Raw genomic sequence first — 9022 nt, 5'->3', positions numbered from 1 at the left:
CTAGCAACTCGGCAATGCCAAGTGATGTGGCTAAGAGTTTCGCAACTTTTCCTGCACAAGCGGCACATAGTAGGCATGCTCCTACCTGTCTTCTTAATAATATTGTCTTCACTAGCACAACATTGCTTGGCCCAAATCTTCCAGTATTGTACACTTAAGGTAGGATGCACAACCTGCCTGCTAAAAAGAGTCGCAGTAGGCACAACTTCCGCAGGCACTTTAATAGAGGCCTTAGCCGATTTGACTGTAAAACGCCTTTGCTATCTAAATCCCAAATTGTATAATCTTCACCACCAGCAATAATTGGCAAATCATCAACGTCAAAATTGCATCGAATCATCAAATCTCTAGTTCTCTGAGGAATGCTCCAAGCTCACTCAACAATAATACCACTTACTTTGGACATAAAATCATTAGGGCCTTTGGAAGTGATGCCAAGTCTATGCGCAATAGAAAAATCACCACACCAATTATCAAAAAATAAGGAAGTATTAGCACTATTACCTATAATCGAGCATGTATGCTTCTGCACAAAATTGTAAACCAAGCGAATTCCTGGAAAAACCGAAGAACTCAGCTTATAATCTATCCAATTGCCATTGATCTTAAAGTATTTTGCCCTCAAAAATCTGGCCCAAATCTTGTTTGAGTCCCGAATAGAAATCAAAAGCTTCATTAGCATTGCCCTATTAACATCATTCAACTTCTTAATACCAAGGCCACCTTCACGCTTCGAGATACACAGATCATCATATAGAACAGTAAAATATTTACGTTTCTCAGCATCACCAGACCAAAGAAAATTCCTAATGGCCCTTTCAACTTGCTTAATAACCGTGCATGGCCACTTATAAACAGCCATAGAATGAATAACATAGCTAGAAATAACCGATTCAATTAGCACAAGTCTCTCCTGAAAGGATAAAAGCTTACTTTTCCATCCAGGCAGCTTGTCCATAATCTTTTCAACAACTTGGCGAACATGAATATGACGAACAATACCAGGTTTCAATTGAATTCCTAAGTATTTATCCGGAAATATAGCTCTTTCCATACCCAAATAGATAGAAATAGCAATAGCACGAGAAAGTGTACCACCTCCGTGATAGAACTTGCTCTTTGCATAGTTTACGCACTGTCCAGACGCATGTTGATACAAAACCAACATATTCTTTAAATTTTGCAAACTATGAAGATTACCTCTACAGAATACAAGGATATCATCCGCAAAAAGCAGGTGTGTAGGCGCCACACCTTTTTTACTAACCATAACATTCATACTACGGTTTGCAAACAGCTTAGAAAGATTGCGACTTAAAACATCTTCAAGAACAAAAATCAAAGGAGATAGAGGATCACCTTGTCGCAAACCTCTAGTAATACTGAAGTAACCTTCAGGGCAACCATTAATCATGACAGAAATCCGAACTGAGCTAAGGATATTAAGAACCCACATGCACCAAGAATCAGAAAAGCCATATTGACGAAAAACTTCAGCTATGGAATCACAACTAACCGTATCAAAGGCTTGAGAAATATCTAGCTTGAGGCCAACATTACCATGCTTCCTTTCTGTATTGATCTCATTGATCAACTCATACGCCAATGGTATATTCTCATGTATATTTCTACCCTTCATAAACGCCACTTGCTCTTCAGATATCAGCTTATTTAACACAGTACCAAGCCTGGTAGTCATAATCTTAGTAATGATCTTGAATCAAAAATTACTCAATCCAATTGACCGATAATCTTTAATAGCATCAGAGTTGTTATTTTTCGGAATAAGAACAATAAAACTAGAGTTAATGCCATTGGGAATTTTACGCATAAACCAACAGTTTGCAATGGCATTAAAAAGATCTCTAGAAATAATGTCCCAACACTGTATATAGAAAGAACCTGTGAAGCCATCCGAGCCAGGCGCAGAATCAGCTCCCAAATCAAAAACCGCCACTTAACTTCCTCCAAAGACGGAATAGCATCCATGAAAGCACTTTCAGCAGCTGAAATACTCTCATGATCAATATCAAACAAAGATGGATCAATATTAACGTCACCACCATTGAACTTGGACTGATAATGATTAACAATGAAATCCTTTATCTTATCCTGCAAAAACAAAGTAGTGTCATTAGGAACCTTAAGTTCTGAGATGGTATTTTGACTTCTCCTCATATGGATGCTATTATGAAAGTTCTGGTCACCATCCTCCAACCAAGCTACTCTCGACTTCATCTTAAGCATAACTGCCAACTCCGTTCTCACATCATCAACAACCTTTTTAGCATCCGCAACTTTTAGGAATTGAAACTCATCAGCCGGGTCATAATCAAGAAGATCATTCTCAGTTTCAAGTTTCAATTCAGCCTGCTTCAATCGAAATTGCACATCTCCAAAAATATTTCTATTCCAAGTTTTCAACACCTCCTTTAGTCTCTTCAGCTTAGAAGTAAAAACAAAAGGTGGCGCACCATTAAGCTTCAAATTCCAGTTCTCCTCAACAAACCTGGATGGGAAAGCCACATTTTCTGAATTCTAAAAGGAACTCTAGTCGGCCTTGGATTTTCAAAAGAAAATCCAAATTGGGGGAATGATCCGAACAAACTCTAGGCAAGGCCTTACATCTCCAATTGGTGTACTTATAGCACCAAGCATCATTAACAACCGCTCTATCATGTTTAGAAACAATTCTTTGTGCTCCACTTCGACAATTAGACCAAGTATATTTCTTACCAATGGCATCAGCCTCAACCAAGCCATTGTCAGAAATCCAGCTCCGAAACTCATTCATATGAACTTCTTTGATTGGTCTTCCACCCTTCTTTTCCTCCAAGCGTAGAACGCAATTAAGATCACCCAACACCAACCAAGAAATAGATATATAACCTAAACCCAATTGACGCCAAAGTATTTTCCTTGCCACCGGATCATAAGAAGCATGGACAGCCGTGATGAAATCACCTACAAAATTCACAGTAATTACCTGCTTTGAAGAAGATAAAATATCAGACCGCAACAGAGTATTCCTCCATAAAATCCAAATATTACCCTTTTCTCCATCAACCTCATTTGTAATAACATCCTTACAAAAATCAACGAATTTGAGTGACCTAACAAAACGAGCAGTGCAAAAAACATGCGGTTCTGCAATGCAAATTACGTCAGGTTTGTGCAAGAAAAAAAGCTCTGTCAACTTGGCTCTTGCACCATCTTTAGCCAACCCTTGAGCATTCCAATAAAAGACGCGCATTATTTAACCACGCTCCTTGAAGGGCTTGCCGAATCCTTATCATCCTCTTTGCGCGTCTGACTTCTACCTCTTCTAACAGCTTGACCTTCATCCTCCACCTGTTTTGCAACAGGTTTGGTTTTCTTTTTTGGTGCTATTTTAGGAGCGACCTTCTCAGCCAAAGTATCCATCTTCTTCTTTTCAGCTAACTCCCTTTTAAGTCATTCTTCTTCATCTTTAGCAGCACTCCATTCCAAACTTTCAGCTCTCTACATTACTAGTACTCGCAGATTGCAACAACACACACCGTATCATACGGGTGAGGAATGGTCAGTGCCAATGTCAGGGTAGTTCTGGTTACCAGCCATCGTTGCCGCAACGATCTTCCGGGTAGCCACCCGTAAGTGGGGTGCCCAGTGGGCCTGACAATCTCACTGTTCCAGACGGTTCATCCAGATGTGGTGGAGGTGGCAATTATGGCCTAATAGATGGTACGAACTGCCTTGCAGTAACCATCCCTTTTCAGATGATATAAGTTACCTCGCACGATAATAACCATTGCCTAACTCACTAGCCGAGGCAGATAATATGAATTACCTTGAATGGTAATAATCATCTCTTATCTCACGGACTGTATGGCTATTAAATGGTATGAATTATCTCGAAGAAGTAGCAATCATCTCATTATTAGGTAGTATGAACAGCCAGTACTACAACTACCTCTACCAAAAAAATTTATAAACTTCTAGGTTGTAATCATCTCCGAATAGATGCTATGAATTGCCAAGCAGCAACCAAAACTTCATATGATATGAACAACCTTGCATAGTTGTGCTGAATTGGTGCTGAACCGCATAGCGACTACCTACTACCCTCTCCGTTGATCGAATGGATCAAGCACGACCGTAGTTCGTCAATGTTTAGATAGTATGAACTACCCACAACGGTAGCAACTATCTCTTACTAAATAATATGAACTACCCATCCTGTTTAGGTAGCAATTATTTCTTACAGCAGGTAGTATAGATAGTATAACAACAACTATCCCTAGTTTTTTCACATCGGTATCAAATCAAATAATAGCACTTCACCCAAATGATATAATCACATCTTTATTCAAAACAGTTAGCAGAGAGTAAAGAGAGTAAATAATTGTGATGGGGATGAATGCATAAAAATGTAAGTGGAATCAATATAGCTGAACCTACAACATCTAAATTTGTAGTATTGAATCCGCATTAACGAACTAGTTAGTGGTGGCAGTTTGAGCTAGTTACCAACATACTAATTAAGCTCACGTGTCTATCTTAAATTTCACAAGCTAAACCAAGATGGAATCAGTATAAAGCTAGAGCAGATACAATGGCATTTAAGTACTTAAATCAGTTGTCTACCAAAATTAACCAACAACGTATATAATTTCACGTTTGTGCATTCACTGGCATTTCCCATCAAAACTCGTCAAATACTGGACTGCCCCGTTCATAACTAACACATATCCGTATGAAAACAATCCACTATTCAATATCTTGAAGCTATAGTCTGTGGTTAACTATATTTCCCCACACACAAGCACAACTAAACTAAATTACGTAGCCGATAAAGTTCACTGTTAACTTGGCATTCTAGTCCATACGAACTACCCGAATCAAACAACGCATGCAAGTAATTCCCAACCAGTTTCATGTAAGCAAACTACCCATCATAAATATATATGTAAAATGTAACTCCGTTCTAGATTAGAGTCTACACTTTGATCTAAATAGCAACACTGCGAATCCTAAAACTGATTAGAATTTTAAACAGTATTAACACTTAATGGACAGTAGCACTAGACTCGTACCTTTCTAGATGAATCATACGTAAATTCTAAATTACTTTCGCATAAAAATCTCAAGATTTTCATGGACTAAGGCGGTAGATAGATTATCTCTGATCTGTCGACGTAGTCGCCAGGGCTACAAATTCAGCAGGATACAACTCACTGTATGTATCAGACTATCACGAAATGGTCACGTACATGTGCATGTTCTTTTGTAAGAAATAGACGAGTCTGGTGCCACCATCTTCATGTTGTCAAGCACAAATGAGCTATACTTGAGCACTCCGGATCGATGTGAAGTTTTTGATGATTAAATTTCAAATTACACAACAAAGCATCACTAGCTAGTCTGTTCTCCACCAAGATACAAACAAAAATAATATTATTCAAACTCACTAGCTAGGATGTGAAGTGGACTAAACCTCATTCCAAAAATCCACCAATCCATCTATTTATATGCATATTCTATATGGCCATGAGTTTAAAAGAAAATTAAGTTTGACATGCAATCACTGTGACCACAATTAATATAGTACAAACATCTACCCACTGATAATTTTCGAAACGTAGAAAACATCTTACTTGCCAATATTGAATAGTATATATGCACCGACATCGTGATTACTTGACTAGTTTCTGCACAGGCTTTCAAGCATCAACATTTTGTAACTGGGAATACTATAGCGTAGAAAATCTACGAAGCGAGGCATACCAAACGGTAATACAAGAATATATAAAACCATTCAGTAGGGAACGTGTACCAAATGGGAACAAGAGTATTAGTTTAACTAGAGACCAACTTCCATATGCCGCATCATTTCAAACATTCCATGGACAGTTTTCAAGACTATTCCAAATGCTAGTTAACCATGAAAATATTAAAATTCTTGCAAGCTAGATTAGTATTCATGGACGTTTCATGTTCCAAATAATGGTCACGAATAAAATAGAAAGCACAAAGTTGCCGTGACTCCTGCCCTATATAGGGAGCATAGCGATTTCGCATAATTCGCATAAAAGTGTAACATTTGACCATCTACCTCTAGGATAAAAGAGACTGGTCGAATGCGCACTTAATACTCCTCACAAATATCAACATTTTTCCACTAACTCAGGTTAGTCACTCTAAGAAATTCAAAATAGTAAAAGAACAAGAGAACATACACTATGCAGTATTTCATTATTTATGAATTTTTCATATTTGAAACTGACCATGCTATCCTTATATATATATATATATATATATACTTACAGTGAACCACTTAATCTGATATACTCAACACAAACCAAATTCAAACATCATTCGTACATTTCACCGAGCACCCTGATTTCGACATTTTGGAGAAGTTAATACTTCAAGAAAAATCATAACGTTGCCAATTCAAAACAAAACACAACGAATCATTAGGAATTGTAAGGGTTCTACATTTTCAATAAGCACATACACGCACTATATATATGATACTAATGTTAACCAAGCTAAAATTTCAACCAATGAGAAATTTAACTCGATGCAACCACAGGCCGAGTTTTGAGTAAAATTTCGCAAACCTATTCGAGCATTAGTTGTAAATTTTTACATTAGGAACGGTTTGGGAAAAATCCCCAAAATTAATATGAACCCTAAATTTATGTATACAACAACTTCAATTCAGTGAAGAAATTTTAGCTAGTATAAAATCAAATGTGCATTGAGTGTGATAAGACATACCCATCGATTTATGAGAATCACTTATTCAGTTAAGTGAAGAGAATGATCACTTCAAACAACTTCCAATTGAAGAACGAGAAAAAGAATATCTCCATCTCGACTATGAAACTAGCGAACACAAATCACCAACATCTGCAGCTTAACCGGACTCCAAGATCACCAATCTTAATCATGCATGAAAAACTTCAGTTTTATTCCTCAAGTTTCAGTCGAAGGAAGTGGGAAGAGAGAAAAGACGAAGAAGAAATCCGAGCTCTCCCCTTCTTTTTTTTCTTTTCATTTTTATCCCCTGATTTAGATTTAAGCCTCAAATAAAAATTGGCGGTGCTATCCACGGCTCAAAAACACCACTCTACTCACACCTCAACAACATCTAAGCCCGCATCTTTCAAATGGTGAACCCTTTTATTTAATAGTGGGTCCTGGCTGAATATCCCTGAACCACTATTCTTGTGACACCTAGCATTGAGTGGTGAATAGAGCTCTAAATGAAGAGCTGAATGTCATTTCCGAATAAAAATTACTCATCTGCCCTAATAGCCTTTGTCTATGACATGTGTCAAGCATGTTCGTTATAATGTTTTTCAAAGTACCTACTAATCATGCCCATTGATACCACAAATGGATAACCTATTTACTATTTAGTACACATATTGGGTTTAGTTAAACCCGGAAAAAGTCTTGGAATGTCACAGTATCGGTTTTCCCCGAACTTGCGCTTTTGTCTTCAACCTTTCCATAAGCTTTATGCTAGATAAGAACTGGTCATTCATTTTTTCTTCATGACATCACATCGCCACAAACATGCTGGTTCGCAACCAGACTTTGCATTACCACCAAGGTACATGCATTCGAGAGAGATAATTATAATCTTCCATCAACTGACTACGATGAAAACACCTTCAATCTATCGCATAGACATGTTCTCCATCTTCTTTGCCACTGCAAAGACCGTCAACTTCTTTGAGTTCAAGAATTCTCGCAAAATTCTCATTACAACTCATAATATACTCGTTACTGATAACACTACGAAAGAATGCATTCCAAATGCATAATCTTCCATACTTGTGAGAAACATGGACTTTAACACCTGATTTGCACCATAGAAGTCATCCCACTATATAGTTTTGTCATGCCATCACTTGAAAACCCGGTTTTCAATAATTCTCGCATGTTCGTCTAACACTTTGGGCAAGAATTTTGACACCTTTGTCATAAAATTTCATGGCATGTTGCTACTTCAAGCTTCAAAGTTCATTCCAATTGATCTTTCAACACAAGACCAACTTCTTCTAGTCTCCATAGTAGCGTAACCCAAACAATTCTTCACTGAATTTGACAAACAAATGACTTTTTTTTTTGATACTCAAAGAAAAAATTTATTGATCAGTTTTTTCCATGTAGAACAAGGTCGTCCTCAATCCATTTAACAATATCAGGAGGATAATTCAAAACATAAGAGAAACTATTAGCTTCAAGTCTAGCCTTTCTTCCTAACTCATGAGCCACACTATTACTTAGTCTGTTAACTAATTTGCAAAACCAAAACTCATTATTTGAAAACTTGTTTCTAACTGAAAGAAATAAATGATGATTGAACCAATACACTTGAGGATCTTCACTGTGTATTGAGTCCACCAGATTTTGACAGCCAGTTTCAATGATTACTTTATTGAATCCATTATCTTCTATCCATTCAACATCTTTAATCAGGACTTTGCATTCAAAATGTTCAGCTCCAACTTCAGCTTCCATTTCCTCCTCCAAATTATAGCTTTTCGCTGCTAATGCATACCCTGCATGATCACGAACTATTAGTCCAATACTACCTTTCCTTGTTTCATAATCATAAGAAGCATCAATATTAACTTTTATGTAACCTATATTAGGTGGAAACCAAACCTTTGGAAGAATAATCCTGTTACTAGAAACACTAGAAGAGGCAGCAGCAAATTCACATTGCTTTACAAGGTTATGAATTCTTAACATAGTACTATTCATATTAGGTTTTACATCCTGAAAAATCCAACTGCACCTATCTTTCCATATGTACCAGACTACACACATAATTCTAATCACAAGAGATTCAGACACAGAAATAATGTTATTGTCTACATCTGCATCAGTATCTAACCAGGATATAATCCAATCCTGCAGAGAGTTGAAATTTTGAATAACATCTGAAATGTGCATATTAAAAGCGTTCCAAACAGATCTAACATAAGTACATTCTACAAGAAGATGACTAAGAGTCTCA

The 9022-nt window shown here is 37.1% G+C and overlaps 1 long non-coding RNA gene across 1 annotated transcript; it reads right to left on the bottom strand.

The window, feature by feature from the left end:
- Positions 1–6197: 6197 nt before the first annotated feature.
- On the bottom strand, positions 6198–7057 carry LOC113306775. Its single transcript, XR_003338827.1, has 2 exons — positions 6766–7057; positions 6198–6378 (listed from the first exon to the last, which is right to left on the bottom strand). It is a non-coding gene; the product is annotated as an uncharacterized LOC113306775 (long non-coding RNA).
- Positions 7058–9022: the final 1965 nt, after the last annotated feature.

This window comes from Papaver somniferum, chromosome 8, assembly GCF_003573695.1.
Source record: "Papaver somniferum cultivar HN1 chromosome 8, ASM357369v1, whole genome shotgun sequence".
Lineage (NCBI taxonomy): Eukaryota > Viridiplantae > Streptophyta > Magnoliopsida > Ranunculales > Papaveraceae > Papaver > Papaver somniferum.
Note: the sequence above shows the minus strand (reverse complement) of the source record. Positions and strands in the feature narration are given on the sequence as shown.